The 20,303-nt window shown below is 36.1% G+C and overlaps 1 long non-coding RNA gene across 1 annotated transcript; it reads right to left on the bottom strand.

Moving 5' to 3' along the window:
* Positions 1–3,055: 3,055 nt before the first annotated feature.
* LOC149268171 (uncharacterized) lies at positions 3,056–19,749 on the bottom strand. Its single transcript, XR_016271187.1, has 2 exons — positions 16,619–19,749; positions 3,056–12,902 (listed from the first exon to the last, which is right to left on the bottom strand). It is a non-coding gene; the product is annotated as an uncharacterized LOC149268171 (long non-coding RNA).
* Between the last annotated feature and the right edge of the window lie 554 nt (positions 19,750–20,303).

Genomic DNA, 20,303 nt, shown 5'->3' with positions numbered 1-20,303 from the left:
CTAGAGACTTCAAATTTTTTTTAAAATGTCCGTAATTACAGCGCGCATATCAAGTTTTTCATTAAAAATTGATAACTCATCCCGATCTTTTTTTATCGATAAAAAACCTTATCGAAAACCAGTTATAAAATTATATCTTCTACACCTTTATTGCTAGAGTCTCCAAATTTTTAATGTATGCTTATATGCAATTTATACAATTTCGGTTTTTGTTAAAATTTACCCCCCACCCTTAAATTCACCCCCTCACCATCACTTTTGTAAAAACCGTATTTCAAATACTACTGTGTGTGTATGTGTTTGTGTATGTGTGTGTATGTGTTTGTGTATGTGTGTGTGTATGTGTGTGTGTGTATGCGTTTGTGTGTGTATGCGTGTGTGTGTGTGTGTGTCTGTATGCGTGTGTGTGTATGTGTGCCTGTGAAATATCTATTGCTCCAAGGGTTCAGGGGATCTCGTAGTCGAGCAGTCTCGACTAGAGCTTTCTTACTTGTTTTTTTTCTTTTACATGCAAATACTACTTTATTTCAAAATTTCTATTTCATTAGTTATTTTTTTTCACGTGTTCAGAAATTCATATGGTTTTTTTTCACGCACTAAAGTTTCTTTTATTTTGTTGGTTTTTTTTCGTTTTTTTTCTTCTTGATGCTGCCCTTCCTCTCCCCCGTCGCTTCGGCGTTATGTTGCTCTGCCGGCTTTTTGTACCCTAACTTCCGCTTCAAGGTGACCCTTGCTGGCGTGAAGTTAGGGTATCTAATAAGGGAAAAAAAATGGACAAAAGTCCACTGAAAAAATGGAAAATCTTTCCTAAATACATGATTTTTTTTTTCCTGAACACTCTTTTTCACGTACCTGATAATTATATATATGTATATATATAAATAAATATATATATGTTTAACATATATTTTGAGACGGGCAGCTGCGCGCTGCAAATTCAATGCAATTCAATGCCAAAAAAATCAAACGCGATCGCTTTCACTTTCTTAATTATTGGGTTTGGGAGTTTTTATTTTGTCAAAATTTTTTTATACCCTGAACCCATTGAAAATGGGAAATCAGGGTATAATGGTTTTGTTAAAAGTATGTAACAGGCAGAAGGAGGCGTGGCAGACCCCACAAAGTATATATATTCTTGATCAGGGCGACGAGCTGAGTTGATTTGGCCCTGTCCGTCTGTCTGTCCGTCCGTCCGTCCGTCCGTCCGTCCGTCCGTCCGTCCGTATGTATGAACGCGTCGATTTCAGAAGATATAACAGCTAGAGACTTCAAATTTTTTTTAAAATGTCCGTAATTACAGCGCGCATATCAAGTTTATCATTAAAAATCGATAACTCATCCCGATCTTTTTTTATCGATAAAAAACCTTATCGAAAACCGGTTATAAAATTATATCTTCTACACCTTTATTGCTAGAGTCTCCAAATTTTTAATATATGCTTATATGCAATTTATCCAATTTCGGTTTTTGTTAAAATTTACCTCCCACCCTTAAATTCACCCCCTCACCCACACTTTTGTAAAAAGCGTATTTCAAATACTAGAGACTTGGGCTTTGGAATATACACACATATTCACCATGTGATTACGCTCTAAAAGTTTCATTAAGATCGTATGTCTACAAAAGAAATTATTTAACAAATAAATTCTCATAATATTGACCACACTGCAGCGCAGCCCAAGCGCAGTCGCTGCTTACTGCGCAGTTAGCAGAGCGCAGGCTTATGCGTGCGTGTGGATGCATGTGTATGTATGTGTGCATAAAAGAAGTGCAGAATGATTAGAATATCAGCTTGGAGGGTTCAGGGTATCTCCTAGTCGAGCAGTCTCGACTGGAGCTTTCTTACTTGTTTTACTTTAAATTTTAAGCACAACCAAACTGACTTGATGATCTCGTGGTGCCGGAAAAGAACTATTTGACCCATGTGGCTCTTTTTATAGTCCCACATTCCAGTCTCCTCTCTTCCTCTTCTTGGAAAGTGAGACGCGAAGATAGGTGCAATTCGCCCGCTGAGTCCCAAAGCTTTGAGAGTTTCTCTCAAAAGCTCGCTCTCGAGGCTCGCTTTTGGGCCGCTCAGCGGTCATTGCAGTGCAGGCAACACATTTGTCGCGAATGATATGCACTGCAATTATTTAGGTACAATAACTCTGCTACGACCATTACAAATCGTTTGAGCTGCTAGGGATCTATTGTCTTCATCGTTCGTGGACTCAACTTCCATTAGGTTTATTTCGTCCTCTCTAATTCTACTCAAAAAGTCAGCGATGTTATTACATTTCCCTTTTATATATTCTATGTGGAAGTTGTACTCTCCCAGACTGATGAGCCATCTCTGCAATCTTGGGCTTATGTCTTTGCCTGTATATTTAGCCATCAGCCATTTTAATGGTTGGTGATCGCTCTCGAGGTTGAATTCTCTACCATAAACATATGGTCGAAAGTATTTTACGGCCCACACTATGGCTAAGAGCTCTTTCTCTATGGTTGAATAGTTACATTCGTGCTGATTTAACGTTCGGGATGCGTATGCAATTGGGTGACTTTCCTGAGAAAGGACTGCTCCCACCGCGAAATTGCTTGCATCTGTAGTGATAGTGAACTTTTTTGAAAAATTTGGGTATCGTAGGACTGGACTATTTGTAACTAATGTTTTCAACTTTTCAAATGCTGCTATGTAGCTTGGGTCGTCGGTGTTGATTGTCATGTTTTTCTTCAGATATCTTGACATAGGGAATGCTATTTTTGCATAATCTTTAACGAATTTTCTATAAAACCCTGTCATTCCTAGGAACGACTTAATCTGCTTTGTAGTTCGGGGTAATTTTAAGTTCTGAATAATGTTTACTTTATTTGGGTTTGGTTTGATGCCGTGAGTGGTCAAGATATGACCAAGGAATTGCGTTTCTTTCTTTAGAAAGTCACATTTATCTACTTGAATTTTTAAATTTGCATCTTTTAAAGTTTTGAATATTTTTCTTAATGTGGTCATATGTTCTTGAAGGGATGTGCTGAAGATTAGTATGTCGTCCATGTAGACGACAAAATTTTCGCCAATATAGTCTTTCAAGACTTCGTTCATAAGTCTCTGGAATGTCGATGGGGCATTTTTGAGACCGAACGGCATTCTGATGAACTCGTAGTGACCTGACGGTGTTGAAAATGCTGTCTTTGGTTTGTCCTCTTCTTTAACGAGAATTTGATGAAAGCCTTTCGCCAAGTCGAGGGTTGTAAAATATTGTGATCTACCCAGTTTATCTAGCAAAGAATTAAGATTAGGAATTGGGAATCTGTCGTCGACCGTAAATTCATTCAATTTGCGGTAATCGATGACAATTCTGAACTTTTTTGACCCTGAGTTATCGAGTTTTTTCTCAACAATCCATAAGGGGCTGTTATAGAGGGAGTTACTTTCTTTTATAATATTCTGCTTAAGCATTTCTTTTATCTGTCTATTTATTTCTTTTTCGTGGATTTGGGGATATCTATATATTTTAGAATATAAGGGCCTATCCACTGTAGTAATAATTTCGTGGGAGATTTGGTTTGTTGCTGACAAAACGTCCCCCTCCCGAAAAAATAGATCGTCGGATTCTGCAAGTAGAGCTTCGACCGCTTTTCATTCCTCGTCATTTAAATGTTCGAGGTTGAGACGGTCTCGTATATGATCTATGTTTATAGGTTGCAGAGCACAAGCGTTGTGCATTGATTCTGGATATTCGTAGTCTAAAAAATAGAATTTCTTGTCTAGTAATTGTACGTATCGTTCAGTATTATTTATTTGAGCTTTGAATGCTTTTAGAAAGTTTTGCCCTATTATTGCTGAGAAATTTTCATTTGGGAAATCTATAAGTTTCCACTGAAGTGTTCCTAAGTAGATGCTTGTCGTTGCACCAGTGTCGACTAAGCATCTGATTTCCTCCTTTCCTATTGTCCACGTTATTATGGGTAGGTTTGCCCTAGGCAAGGTATCACAAAATTTACTTCTTCTGCCTGATTTTCTTCCAAAGTTCCGATTTCCATAGGAGTGGAATCGTTCCTTTGGGTATCAACGCTCATATGAGACATTCTTGTTTGTCTTGAGCCATTGTTTCTGTTGTTATAATTTGGTCTAGGATTTTGGTTGAGTTGTGGTCTGTTATCTGGCTGTTGATTTGTTTGACCAGTATTCTTGTTGCTATTAGGGGGCTGGCCGTTTTGACTTGGTCTGTTGTATGTGGTGTTGGTATCAGTGTTAGTGTTAGTGTTAGTTCTTGTGTTAAAATTAGTATTAGCGTTATTTTGCTTCTGGTGAATGTTGTTAATTGTTTTTCTATATCTCTGTGCTATAGCCCTGGGATCATCTAGTGCTTTAATGTTTGAATATTTTGTTTGTAGAGCATGCATAGAAATTCCTTGATCGACATGAATTCTGAATGGGGTGTCTATTTTGTTTATTAATATATTTAATAAATCTCTATCTACTTTATCGTTTTCATATATTGTAGGTTTTAGTTCATCAAACATGTATATTTTATTTATTTCACATGTATATTTTATTTTTCGAATTCTAAGAACAGTTCTCTTAAACTACTTACTTTAATGAATCTGCATCTGTCGAACACATCCTCGTAAGTCGTCTTCGGCCGCATTTGCTCCATTAGTTTCGTCTTCATCTGCTCCCAAGTTGTTTCCATCCCCAACTGTCTGATGTAGTCTGCTGCTGCTCCCGAGACCTTTTCGTTGGCGACGATGCTGGTGTCGAATTGAATCAACAGCTCGTTTCCCTGTCATAGCGTCATAAGGAATTCAACGGATCTGATGAAGGCCAACACATCATGTTGATCATCCAGTTGTCGTAGTTGGCGAAATTGCTGAATAATATCTTTGTTCGACAACCACTGGTTTGGTTGTTGTTGTTGTTGTTGTCGGAGTTGATTTAGCGCTGCTTCTTGCTGGAGTATGACTCCTCTTAGATTTTGAAGTTCTTCTTCCATAATTGTACTTTCGATTCTACGATTTTCGTTGAATTTGTGGATAATGTTTTTGTTCTTTGAGTACCTTGGGTACATAAAGTTTTCACTTTGTTGAGTTAATTGTTAACTCACGAATCAGTTTACTGTTGCGGTTTTATTTTGATTAAATAGAACGCATTTTTTGTTTATGCGGATTAACTTCGGTTAAACAGAACGCACTTGTTCGGACTCGGCTGCGCCAGTTATAGTTTTGCACTATACTTTATATATCTTTAGATACACAAGCACAATAAAACTGTTAATCACTGAAACAAAACGGTCTTTAGATGTTTATATACGTTAAGTGATAGTTCAATAAAAAACACACTTAATATCTTTAGATATTATAATTCTTGCTTTATGCCTGTTTATATATATATATATATATATATATATATGTTGTTTTGTTTTATATATACGTTGCTTACATTTGTTGTTGCTAGCTGGGCATTTACAACGGAAGCGGCGAAGACGAAGATTTCTTTGAATGTTTGTTTTTCTGTAAAGTTAAATGAATTTTCTTCTTCTCCATCATCAGAGAACGATTGTATGTATATTTCTTGAATATTTTTATAGTAAGTTTGGTCAATGAAGATTGTACAATTTGTAAATTCTACGAGGAAGTTACCTTTTAATATTTCATTATTGGTGGATTCATTACAATTATATTGAATTATCTTATTTTCTGCGTTGCTTATTAGTAATGTGCCTTCATTTATTAATTGCATCTTAAACTCTATGTCTTCTATCATTCTACAATTATTCCTAATGATACAGTTAGAACTTAATTTTAGTTCATTTATTGTTTTGTGTTCTTCGTATGTGTAAGTTTTGTTTTCTATTTTTACCACTCTTTCGGGACTCATATCGATTCTTTTATTTTTCTGGTTTGTTAGTGGGGTTATCAGAAATATTGTGGTTGTTATGATGTTAGTTGGTATTTTAATTGCAATGATTATGTTATTTTCGTGAGTCATGACACCCATGCGGATTAATTTAATGTTGTAGAAGTCTATGTTGTAGAGTGTCAATTCTTCGTTTGTTAGTATAGAAGGATGAAAGAGGTTGTATATAGCTGACGCTATTATGTCTAAGAAGGTGTCGACTTTATCGTGCAAAAATTTAAGTTTTAGTAATTGGTCGTGATACATAATCTCAGTTTTGATTATATTATTGAATGTTTCTATGCTGTTAAGAGTGTTGGTTATTTTTTCCCTACCGTCTAGTATTACTTCTTTTAAGGTGTTAATGGATTTCTGAAGGTCATTGTTTATTTTTACTTGTTCGTTAATGTTTTTTATTATATTGTGTTCGTTTTCTTGATTGTTAAGGAGATGATTCATAATAATTTCCCTATCGTCATCGTCCATGAGGCCGGTGAGCCACTTCTGAGTTTTCCCTATAACGTTAAGGAGACCGCGTTTTTGTCTTGTTAGTGGGTTTGGGGTTCTTGATCTTATTTTAATTCTTATGGTTTCTATTTCTGCGTCCAACCTATGTCTGTTTTGCTTAACTAAGATTTTTGTATTGTTCTGTATTATGTTTTCTTGCGTATTTATTATATGTAGAACCATTTTAGAATTGTTTACCAGTTCCACTGTGCTCTCCCCTAGTGATACGAAACCGTTTTCAGCCAGGATTGGGGTTATATTGATCATTGCTGTCGACAGTGTTGGCAACAGGAAAATGATGACGATTGTTATTATTACCTGGAAATTTGGTAGGTCTTTTAACATTTGTTGTATGGATATTTTGTAAATTAGCTTTTCTGAATTTGGGTTCTTCTTTATGTCTTAGGTTTTTATAGTCTATATATTTATATAGGTTTCCCTTTTATAATTTAGTTTTGCTATTTTTCTAGATTTTTCTGCTGACATTTTTTCGTACAATTTCAAGTGATCTACTTTGTGATTCTGTACTTCGAATGGTGTGGATTTCGTGGTGGTGTGGTATATGTTATTGTAAAAGTATACAGCTCTAGCCATTTGTTCGATTATTGGTCCTTTCTCTTCTATGTTTAGTGTGCGAATTTTTTCTGTTAGTGTGTTATTAAGTCTTTCGACGTCGCTATTGCCAGAGTGACTGTTTGGTTTAGTTGTATGGTATTCTATACCTTCCTTTTCTAGAAATTCTCTGACATTAAGACTATTAAATTCGTTGTCGAAGTCAAATTTATGGACCTTCCCTTTTATTGACAAGAATTGTTGAATGTGTTCTACGATTGTGACGCTATTTCTGTCGTTAAGTGGGAAGCAAGTGGCGTGTTTTGAGAATTTGTCGATGAATAATATAAAGGATTGTTTTGAGTTAACGTATGTATCTACGTGTACTATCTCATTGCAAGTTCTTGGTGTTTCTGTAAGATAAAAGTTGTTCTTTATAGGATTTCTATCGTATTTCCCACCACTACAAACGTCACAGTTATTGATTATTCTATGGATATGGGTCTTAAGGTTAGGGTGGTATATTTCGGGTTTAAGCTTCTGATAAGTGGCAACTATCCCGCAATGGCCACTCTCGTTTTTGTGAAATAAGGCTATTTGGGTATGCAGTTCATCTTCCGACTCGATATCCCTAACGAGCCTAGTGCACTTTACAAATTTTACTTTTGGGTTGGAAGTGTATTCCTTCGCTATTATTTTTTGTAATTGGTAGAACTCATGGTCACTTAGGTGTGAATAAACTCCTATTTTTCCCGTTGTTATTTCTCGTCGGAGGATGTTTATTGCTTGGTTGTCTTCTATGTCTTTCTTGCTAATGTAAATTCTCTTTTTGTCGAACACCTGTACGGTGGTTTCGAGTTTCTTTTCTGTGAAAATTAGCTGTACATTGAATCTGTTAACTGCTGTTTCTAGTATAGACATGTCGAAACCCTGATCCTCTTCTTTAGAATGAATCGTTTGAGCTGCTAGGGATCTATTGTCTTCATCGTTCGTGGACTCAACTTCCATTAGGTTTATTTCGTCCTCTCTAATTCTACTCAAAAAGTCAGCGATGTTATTACATTTCCCTTTTATATATTCTATGTGGAAGTTGTACTCTCCCAGACTGATGAGCCATCTCTGCAATCTTGGGCTTATGTCTTTGCCTGTATATTTAGCCATCAGCCATTTTAATGGTTGGTGATCGCTCTCGAGGTTGAATTCTCTACCATAAACATATGGTCGAAAGTATTTTACGGCCCACACTATGGCTAAGAGCTCTTTCTCTATGGTTGAATAGTTACATTCGTGCTGATTTAACGTTCGGGATGCGTATGCAATTGGGTGACTTTCCTGAGAAAGGACTGCTCCCACCGCGAAATTGCTTGCATCTGTAGTGATAGTGAACTTTTTTGAAAAATTTGGGTATCGTAGGACTGGACTATTTGTAACTAATGTTTTCAACTTTTCAAATGCTGCTATGTAGCTTGGGTCGTCGGTGTTGATTGTCATGTTTTTCTTCAGATATCTTGACATAGGGAATGCTATTTTTGCATAATCTTTAACGAATTTTCTATAAAACCCTGTCATTCCTAGGAACGACTTAATCTGCTTTGTAGTTCGGGGTAATTTTAAGTTCTGAATAATGTTTACTTTATTTGGGTTTGGTTTGATGCCGTGAGTGGTCAAGATATGACCAAGGAATTGCGTTTCTTTCTTTAGAAAGTCACATTTATCTACTTGAATTTTTAAATTGGCATCTTTTAAAGTTTTGAATATTTTTCTTAATGTGGTCATATGTTCTTGAAGGGATGTGCTGAAGATTAGTATGTCGTCCATGTAGACGACAAAATTTTCGCCAATATAGTCTTTCAAGACTTCGTTCATAAGTCTCTGGAATGTCGATGGGGCATTTTTGAGACCGAACGGCATTCTGATGAACTCGTAGTGACCTGACGGTGTTGAAAATGCTGTCTTTGGTCTGTCCTCTTCTTTAACGAGAATTTGATGAAAGCCTTTCGCCAAGTCGAGGGTTGTAAAATATTGTGATCTACCCAGTTTATCTAGCAAAGAATTAAGATTAGGAATTGGGAATCTGTCGTCGACCGTAAATTCATTCAATTTGCGGTAATCGATGACAATTCTGAACTTTTTTGACCCTGAGTTATCGAGTTTTTTCTCAACAATCCATAAGGGGCTGTTATAGGGGGAGTTACTTTCTTTTATAATATTCTGCTTAAGCATTTCTTTTATCTGTCTATTTATTTCTTTTTCGTGGATTTGGGGATATCTATATATTTTAGAATATAAGGGCCTATCCACTGTATAATAATTTCGTGGGAGATTTGGTTTGTTGCTGACAAAACGTCCCCCTCCCGAAAAAATAGATCGTCGGATTCTGCAAGTAGAGCTTCGACCGCTTTTCATTCCTCGTCATTTAAATGTTCGAGGTTGAGACGGTCTCGTATATGATCTATGTTTATAGGTTGCAGAGCACAAGCGTTGTGCATTGATTCTGGATATTCGTAGTCTAAAAAATAGAATTTCTTGTCTAGTAATTGTACGTATCGTTCAGTATTATTTATTTGAGCTTTGAATGCTTTTAGAAAGTTTTGCCCTATTATTGCTGAGAAATTTTCATTTGGGAAATCTATAAGTTTCCACTGAAGTGTTCCTAAGTAGGGAATTTCTTTGGGGAAAGGTGTGGTTACGGCGTATTTTACAATATTAACACCGTTAAGAGTTTTGTAAGAGCAAGGTCTGGTGAGTTCAATTATTGGGTACTGGTGTTCAAGAACTTTTGATTTTAAGATGCTTGTCGTTGCACCAGTGTCGACTAAGCATCTGATTTCCTCCTTTCCTATTGTCCACGTTATTATGGGTAGGTTTGCCCTAGGCAAGGTATCACAAAATTTACTTCTTCTGCCTGATTTTCTTCCAAAGTTCCGATTTCCATAGGAGTGGAATCGTTCCTTTGGGTATCAACGCTCATATGAGACATTCTTGTTTGTCTTGAGCCATTGTTTCTGTTGTTATAATTTGGTCTAGGATTTTGGTTGAGTTGTGGTCTGTTATCTGGCTGTTGATTTGTTTGACCAGTATTCTTGTTGCTATTAGGGGGCTGGCCGTTTTGACTTGGTCTGTTGTATGTGGTGTTGGTATCAGTGTTAGTGTTAGTGTTAGTTCTTGTGTTAAAATTAGTATTAGCGTTATTTTGCTTCTGGTGAATGTTGTTAATTGTTTTTCTATATCTCTGTGCTATAGCCCTGGGATCATCTAGTGCTTTAATGTTTGAATATTTTGTTTGTAGAGCATGCATAGAAATTCCTTGATCGACATGAATTCTGAATGGGGTGTCTATTTTGTTTATTAATATATTTAATAAATCTCTATCTACTTTATCGTTTTCATATATTGTAGGTTTTAGTTCATCAAACATGTATATTTTATTTATTTCACATGTATATTTTATTTTTCGAATTCTAAGAACAGTTCTCTTAAACTACTTACTTTAATGAATCTGCATCTGTCGAACACATCCTCGTAAGTCGTCTTCGGCCGCATTTGCTCCATTAGTTTCGTCTTCATCTGCTCCCAAGTTGGTTCCATCCCCAACTGTCTGATGTAGTCTGCTGCTGCTCCCGAGACCTTTTCGTTGGCGACGATGCTGGTGCCGAATTGAATCAACAGCTCGTTTCCCTGGCATAGCGTCATAAGGAATTCAACGGATCTGATGAAGGCCAACACATCATGTTGATCATCCAGTTGTCGTAGTTGGCGAAATTGCTGAATAATATCTTTGGTTGTTGTTGTTGTTGTTGTCGGAGTTGATTTAGCGCTGCTTCTTGCTGGAGTATGACTCCTCTTAGATTTTGAAGTTCTTCTTCCATAATTGTACTTTCGATTCTACGATTTTCGTTGAATTTGTGGATAATGTTTTTGTTCTTTGAGTACCTTGGGTACATAAAGTTTTCACTTTGTTGAGTTAATTGTTAACTCACGAATCAGTTTACTGTTGCGGTTTTATTTTGATTAAACAGAACGCACTTTTTGTTTATGCGGATTAACTTCGGTTAAACAGAACGCACTTGTTCGGACTCGGCTGCGCCAGTTATAGTTTTGCACTATACTTTATATATCTTTAGATACACAAGCACAATTAAACTGTTAATCACTGAAACAAAACGGTCTTTAGATGTTTATATACGTTAAGTGATAGTTCAATAAAAAACACACTTAATATCTTTAGATATTATAATTCTTGCTTTATTTATAATAAGAACTTCTGTTTTGTTCGGAATGAATCTTAAGACTAACTGTAAAGTATTTCTTGGCATATGCAAATGCCTGTTTATATATGTATATATATATATATGTTGTTTTGTTTTATATATACGTTGCTTACATTTGTTGTTGCTAGCTGGGCATTTACAACGGAAGCGGCGAAGACGCTTACGTTGTTAATGCTTTGGTAATTTGATCTCTTTTTAAATATATCTGCATGATTATGCTGAGCTGGTCATTATTGTCATTCCCATGCACAAGTGCAATTGGTTGTGCAATTTGCATGAGCGTATTTGGTTGCATTGGAGAATCCCTCCCCCTTTTGATGAGGGATTCTCCTGGATTCCTCTTTTACATTTCGTATAGTTATATATTCCTATGAAGAGGAGTACAAGAGCAATTGATGTTATGCCAAAGCTATTGGAAATTATTGTTTGTGCTCTGATTTCTTTTTTTTATTTCTTCTAATATGATTTCTTTGAATGTTTGTTTTTCTGTAAAGTTAAATGAATTTTCTTCTTCTCCATCATCAGAGAACGATTGTATGTATATTTCTTGATTATTTTTATAGTAAGTTTGGTCAATGAAGATTGTACAATTTGTAAATTCTACGAGGAAGTTACCTTTTAATATTTCATTATTGGTGGATTCATTACAATTATATTGAATTATCTTATTTTCTGCGTTGCTTATTAGTAATGTGCCTTCATTTATTAATTGCATCTTAAACTCTATGTCTTCTATCATTCTACAATTATTCCTAATGATACAGTTAGAACTTAATTTTAGTTCATTTATTGTTTTGTGTTCTTCGTATGTGTAAGTTTTGTTTTCTATTTTTACCACTCTTTCGGGACTCATATCGATTCTTTTATTTTTCTGGTTTGTTAGTGGGGTTATCAGAAATATTGTGGTTGTTATGATGTTAGTTGGTATTTTAATTGCAATGATTATGTTATTTTCGTGAGTCATGACACCCATGCGGATTAATTTAATGTTGTAGAAGTCTATGTTGTAGAGTGTCAATTCTTCGTTTGTTAGTATAGAAGGATGAAAGAGGTTGTATATAGCTGACGCTATTATGTCTAAGAAGGTGTCGACTTTATCGTGCAAAAATTTAAGTTTTAGTAATTGGTCGTGATACATAATCTCAGTTTTGATTATATTATTGAATGTTTCTATGCTGTTAAGAGTGTTGGTTATTTTTTCCCCATCGTCTAGTATTACTTCTTTTAAGGTGTTAATGGATTTCTGAAGGTCATTGTTTATTTTTACTTGTTCGTTAATGTTTTTTATTATATTGTGTTCGTTTTCTTGATTGTTAAGGAGATGATTCATAATAATTTCCCTATCGTCATCGTCCATGAGGCCGGTGAGCCACTTCTGAGTTTTCCCTATAACGTTAAGGAGACCGCGTTTTTGTCTTGTTAGTGGGTTTGGGGTTCTTGATCTTATTTTAATTCTTATGGTTTCTATTTCTGCGTCCAACCTATGTCTGTTTTGCTTAACTAAGATTTTTGTATTGTTCTGTATTATGTTTTCTTGCGTATTTATTATATGTAGAACCATTTTAGAATTGTTTACCAGTTCCACTGTGCTCTCCCCTAGTGATACGAAACCGTTTTCAGCCAGGATTGGGGTTATATTGATCATTGCTGTCGACAGTGTTGGCAACAGGAAAATGATGGCGATTGTTATTATTACCTGGAAATTTGGTAGGTCTTTTAACATTTGTTGTATGGATATTTTGTAAATTAGCTTTTCTGAATTTGGGTTCTTCTTTATGTCTTAGGTTTTTATAGTCTATATATTTATATAGGTTTCCCTTTTATAATTTAGTTTTGCTATTTTTCTAGATTTTCCTGCTGACATTTTTTCGTACAATTTCAAGTGATCTACTTTGTGATTCTGTACTTCGAATGGTGTGGATTTCGTGGTGGTGTGGTATATGTTATTGTAAAAGTATACAGCTCTAGCCATTTGTTCGATTATTGGTCCTTTCTCTTCTATGTTTAGTGTGCGAATTTTTTCTGTTAGTGTGTTATTAAGTCTTTCGACGTCGCTATTGCCAGAGTGACTGTTTGGTTTAGTTGTATGGTATTCTATACCTTCCTTTTCTAGAAATTCTCTGACATTAAGACTATTAAATTCGTTGTCGAAGACAAATTTATGGACCTTCCCTTTTATTGACAAGAATTGTTGAATGTGTTCTACGATTGTGACGCTATTTCTGTCGTTAAGTGGGAAGCAAGTGGCGTGTTTTGAGAATTTGTCGATGAATAATATAAAGGATTGTTTTGAGTTAACGTATGTATCTACGTGTACTATCTCATTGCAAGTTCTTGGTGTTTCTGTAAGATAAAAGTTGTTCTTTATAGGATTTCTATCGTATTTCCCACCACTACAAACGTCACAGTTATTGATTATTCTATGGATATGGGTCTTAAGGTTAGGGTGGTATATTTCGGGTTTAAGCTTCTGATAAGTGGCAACTATCCCGCAATGGCCACTCTCGTTTTTGTGAAATAAGGCTATTTGGGTATGCAGTTCATCTTCCGACTCGATATCCCTAACGAACCTAGTGCACTTTACAAATTTTACTTTTGGGTTGGAAGTGTATTCCTTCGCTATTATTTTTTGTAATTGGTAGAACTCATGGTCAGGTGTGAATAAACTCCTATTTTTCCCGTTGTTATTTCTCGTCGGAGGATGTTTATTGCTTGGTTGTCTTCTATGTCTTTCTTGCTAATGTAAATTCTCTTTTTGTCGAACACCTGTACGGTGGTTTCGAGTTTCTTTTCTGTGAAAATTAGCTGTACATTGAATCTGTTAACTGCTGTTTCTAGTATAGACATGTCGAAACCCTGATCCTCTTCTTTAGAATGAATCGTTTGAACTGCTAGGGATCTATTGTCTTCATCGTTCGTGGACTCAACTTCCATTAGGTTTATTTCGTCCTCTCTAATTCTACTCAAAAAGTCAGCGATGTTATTACATTTCCCTTTTATATATTCTATGTGGAAGTTGTACTCTCCCAGACTGATGAGCCATCTCTGCAATCTTGGGCTTATGTCTTTGCCTGTATATTTAGCCATCAGCCATTTTAATGGTTGGTGATCGCTCTCGAGGTTGAATTCTCTACCATAAACATATGGTCGAAAGTATTTTACGGCCCACACTATGGCTAAGAGCTCTTTCTCTATGGTTGAATAGTTACATTCGTGCTGATTTAACGTTCGGGATGCGTATGCAATTGGGTGACTTTCCTGAGAAAGGACTGCTCCCACCGCGAAATTGCTTGCATCTGTAGTGATAGTGAACTTTTTTGAAAAATTTGGGTATCGTAGGACTGGACTATTTGTAACTAATGTTTTCAACTTTTCAAATGCTGCTATGTAGTCGTCGGTCGTCGGTGTTGATTGTCATGTTTTTCTTCAGATATCTTGACATAGGGAATGCTATTTTTGCATAATCTTTAACGAATTTTCTATAAAACCCTGTCATTCCTAGGAACGACTTAATCTGCTTTGTAGTTCGGGGTAATTTTAAGTTCTGAATAATGCTTACTTTATTTGGGTTTGGTTTGATGCCGTGAGTGGTCAAGATATGACCAAGGAATTGCGTTTCTTTCTTTAGAAAGTCACATTTATCTACTTGAATTTTTAAATTGGCATCTTTTAAAGTTTTGAATATTTTTCTTAATGTGGTCATATGTTCTTGAAGGGATGTGCTGAAGATTAGTATGTCGTCCATGTAGACGACAAAATTTTCGCCAATATAGTCTTTCAAGACTTCGTTCATAAGTCTCTGGAATGTCGATGGGGCATTTTTGAGACCGAACGGCATTCTGATGAACTCGTAGTGACCTGACGGTGTTGAAAATGCTGTCTTTGGTCTGTCCTCTTCTTTAACGAGAATTTGATGAAAGCCTTTCGCCAAGTCGAGGGTTGTAAAATATTGTGATCTACCCAGTTTATCTAGCAAAGAATTAAGATTAGGAATTGGGAATCTGTCGTCGACCGTAAATTCATTCAATTTGCGGTAATCGATGACAATTCTGAACTTTTTTGACCCTGAGTTATCGAGTTTTTTCTCAACAATCCATAAGGGGCTGTTATAGGGGGAGTTACTTTCTTTTATAATATTCTGCTTAAGCATTTCTTTTATCTGTCTATTTATTTCTTTTTCGTGGATTTGGGGATATCTATATATTTTAGAATATAAGGGCCTATCCACTGTAGTAATAATTTCGTGGGAGATTTGGTTTGTTGCTGACAAAATGTCCCCCTCCCGAAAAAATAGATCGTCGGATTCTGCAAGTAGAGCTTCGACCGCTTTTCATTCCTCGTCATTTAAATGTTCGAGGTTGAGACGGTCTCGTATATGATCTATGTTTATAGGTTGCAGAGCACAAGCGTTGTGCATTGATTCTGGATATTCGTAGTCTAAAAAATAGAATTTCTTGTCTAGTAATTGTACGTATCGTTCAGTATTATTTATTTGAGCTTTGAATGCTTTTAGAAAGTTTTGCCCTATTATTGCTGAGAAATTTTCATTTGGGAAATCTATAAGTTTCCACTGAAGTGTTCCTAAGTAGGGAATTTCTTTGGGGAAAGGTGTGGTTACGGCGTATTTTACAATATTAACACCGTTAAGAGTTTTGTAAGAGCAAGGTCTGGTGAGTTCAATTATTGGGTACTGGTGTTCAAGAACTTTTGATTTTAAGATGCTTGTCGTTGCACCAGTGTCGACTAAGCATCTGATTTCCTCCTTTCCTATTGTCCACGTTATTATGGGTAGGTTTGCCCTAGGCAAGGTATCACAAAATTTACTTCTTCTGCCTGATTTTCTTCCAAAGTTCCGATTTCCATAGGAGTGGAATCGTTCCTTTGGGTATCAACGCTCATATGAGACATTCTTGTTTGTCTTGAGCCATTGTTTCTGTTGTTATAATTTGGTCTAGGATTTTGGTTGAGTTGTGGTCTGTTATCTGGCTGTTGATTTGTTTGACCAGTATTCTTGTTGTTATTAGGGGGCTGGCCGTTTTGACTTGGTCTGTTGTATGTGGTGTTGGTATTAGTGTTAGTGTTAGTGTTAGTTCTTGTGTTAATATTAGTGTTAGCGTTATTTTGCTTCTGGTGAGTGTTGTTAATTGTTTTTCTATATCTCTGTGATATAGCCCTGGGATCATCTAGTGCTTTAATGTTTGAATATTTTGTTTGTAGAGCATGCATAGAAATTCCTTGATCGACATGAATTCTGAATGGGGTGTCTATTTTGTTTATTAATATATTTAATAAATCTCTATCTACTTTATCGTTTTCATATATTGTAGGTTTTAGTTCATCAAACATGTATATTTTATTTATTTCACATTTTGCTTTTTCGAATTCTAAGAACAGTTCTCTTAAACTACTTACTTTAATGAATCTGCATCTGTCGAACACATCCTCGTAAGTCGTCTTCGGCCGCATTTGCTCCATTAGTTTCGTCTTCATCTGCTCCCAAGTTGGTTCCATCCCCAACTGTCTGATGTAGTCTGCTGCTGCTCCCGAGACCTTTTCGTTGGCGACGATGCTGGTGCCGAATTGAATCAACAGCTCGTTTCCCTGGCATAGCGTCATAAGGAATTCAACGGATCTGATGAAGGCCAACACATCATGTTGATCATCCAGTTGTCGTAGTTGGCGAAATTGCTGAATAATATCTTTGTTCGACAACCACTGGTTTGGTTGTTGTTGTTGTTGTTGTCGGAGTTGATTTAGCGCTGCTTCTTGCTGGAGTATGACTCCTCTTAGATTTTGAAGTTCTTCTTCCATAATTGTACTTTCGATTCTACGATTTTCGTTGAATTTGTGGATAATGTTTTTGTTCTTTGAGTACCTTGGGTACATAAAGTTTTCACTTTGTTGAGTTAATTATTAACTCACGAATCAGTTTACTGTTGCGGTTTTATTTTGATTAAACAGAACGCACTTTTTGTTTATGCTTATTCTACTTATAGCCTAACTTACTCTCTACCGAAATATGACTTCATAACTCATTATCTATGAACCAAAAATATAAATCGACGACTTCAAAATATACCAAAAACATACCAAAACTAAAAATATATTTCAGCTTCAACCTCCCCTCTACCAACACTGGCCATAATGTAAGGTGGGCAAATAGGCCACCTTACAGTCTTTACTCTTGTGGCTTACAGAATGTCGACAGAAGAATATCCCCACAAAAGGAGAGATCTTAAAAGAAAAAGCATTGTTTTTTGTAAAATCACTGAATGTTAATGATTTTAAGGCCAGCAGTAGTTGGTTGGATCGTTTTAAAAACCGACACAACATTGCATTTAAAAAAAAAGTGCGGTGGAAGTTCTGATGTTAATCAACAGGTGTGTTTGGAGTGGGAAGAAAAATTGTTTGATCTGATAAAAGATTACGAAGCTAAGGACATTTATAATGTAGATGAAACAGGGCTATTTTACAAATGTTTGCCAGATCGTACATATTGCTTTAGAAACGAAAAATGTCATGGTGGTAAGCACAGTAAGGAACGAATAACATTATTGTTTGCTGTAAATATGGATGGCATCGATAAACTTAAGCCGCTACTAATTGGAAAGTCTGCATTGCTTTCCAATGGATTATCGACACAATAAGAAGGCCTGGATGACGACAGATATATGTATTTAACAAATGGCTTCAGATATTAAATGACAGCATGGCAGCTAAAAACCGAATGATATTGTTATTTATGGATGATTGCACGGCCCATAATAGATCGCCTCCTCTTAGCCATTTAAAAATTGAGTTTTTGCCAGCCAACACCACTTCCAAGCTACAGCCCCTGGACATGGGCATTATAAAAGATTTTGAATCATTATACCATAAGGAAATAGTTATTAATTTGCTAAACAGCATTGAAGAACAAAACCCGTTTAAGTGTACGCTATTAACAGCAATGCAAATTGCTTACAATGGAAACCTCGGTAAATTGAAAACCTCTATGATTCGTAAAAAATTCGGTTCCCTTGCCATTTCGAATTATCGACACTCGACTGTATATAAAACAAGTAAGAAAGCTCTAGTCGAGACTACTCGACTACGAGATCCCCTGAACCCTTGGAGCAATAGATATTTCAATAATTTTTCGCGTCTTTCAGCTTACATAAGAAACACGACACGAACTGCGAACTGCGAACTGCGACACACATACACTTACACATGCATACACACACAAACGCACACACACGCATACAGACACACATACACAGACACACACGCATACACACACAAACGCATACACATACACACACACATACACACACACATACACACACACATACACACACACATACACACACACATACACAAACACATACACACACAAGCACCCACGCATAAACACGCATGGGCTGCAGTGTGCGCTTACTATGAGAACTTAATTGTTTAATAACTTTTTTTATGGACGTACGATCTTCATGAAACCTTCAGATTATGATTATAACATGGATATTGCCAAAGCACAAGTCTCTAGTATTTGAAATACGCTTTCTACAAAAGTGAGGGTGAGGGGGTGAATTTAGAGGTGGGGGTAAATTTTAACAAAAACCGAAATTGTATAAATTGCATATAAGCATACATTAAAAATTTGGAGACTCTAGCAATAAAGGTGTAGAAGATATAATTTTATAACTAGGTTTCGATAAGGTTTTTTATCGATAAAAAAAGATCGGGATGAGTTATCGATTTTTAATGATAAACTTGATATGCGCGCTGTAATTACGGACATTTAAAAAAAAAATATGAAGTCTCCAGCTCTTATATCTTCTGAAATCGACGCGTTCATACATACGGACAGACGGACAGACAGACGGACAGGGCCAAATCAACTCAGCTCGTCGCCCTGATCAAGAATATATATACTTTGTGGGGTCTGCCACGCCTCCTTCTGCCTGTTACATACATTTCAACAAAACCATTATACCCTGATTTCCCATTGAAAATGGGTTCAGGAAATGAAAATGTGTTCAGTTTTAAACATTTTTTTTATTTTCCATATAAAGTTAGCTAAATTAGTCTTGCTCTGTATGCAAAAAAGCGCATGAAAAACTGTGCAACTTGAAAGTTTAAAGTTTAAAAAGAAAACATAACTTAAAATATGGAAAACATTAATGATAATATTAACACTGCTTGTCAAAGGCAGACGTCAAAAATTTTCATTGTGAAAAAATAATAAAAAATCCGAATTTATTTAATTATTAAAAACTGAAGTTAATCATCACCAGTTAAAAATTGATCGCCTTATCAGTTTTCTTACATAGTGACGATAAAACAGAACCATAAAACGACGAAATTTCTTCACTGGCGGTGCTAATGCACCTGCCAAACGCAAAATGCAGCGCGCTAAAGACAATTCACCGGACAACAGTTCTGGTAACAATTACACCAAATACTTTCGTCCACTACAAACTGTAGAGGATGCTAATAGCACAAGCACCATACCCTAAACCCATTTTCAATGGGAAATCAGGGTATAATGGTTTTGTTAAATGTATGTAACATGCAGAAGGAAGTGTGGCAGACCCCATAAAGTATATATATTCTTGATCAGGGCGACGAGCTAAGTCGATTTAGCTCTGTCCGTCAGAAGATATAAAAGCTAGAGACTTGAAATTTTTTCCTAGGTCCGTGTATAGCACGCGCATATCGAGTTTTGTTTTAAATATCGACAACTTGCCCTGTTATTTTGTTATCGATTAAAAACATTATCGAAAACCAGTAATAAATGTATATCTCTTACATCTTTAAAGCTAGTCTAAATTTTTTTGTATACTTATATGCATGTCCTTCCAAAAGGAGTCTGGTCCGTCGATGGGCCAGTGTGTAATATATTCTTTAATATGTAGACTGCAACTTGCGGTCTCTCTGAATAGGCGCGAACGAAGTGCTGGCACCGGTGTTCAATTTTGTACTACTTTATTTAATTTTAACAGCAACGCAAGCGCAGCGGGAGAGCAGCGGGAGAGCAATTGTTTGGCGAGCGACACTCCCATGCTAGCGCGTACAATAACAACTACTTTACAGTGGTTTCATTTCCATTCTTAAC

The sequence above is a fragment of the Drosophila arizonae genome, chromosome X (assembly GCF_054131065.1).
Source record: "Drosophila arizonae isolate 15081-1271.41 chromosome X, UAZ_ARI_1.0, whole genome shotgun sequence".
NCBI classification, from domain to species: domain Eukaryota; kingdom Metazoa; phylum Arthropoda; class Insecta; order Diptera; family Drosophilidae; genus Drosophila; species Drosophila arizonae.
Note: the sequence above shows the minus strand (reverse complement) of the source record. Positions and strands in the feature narration are given on the sequence as shown.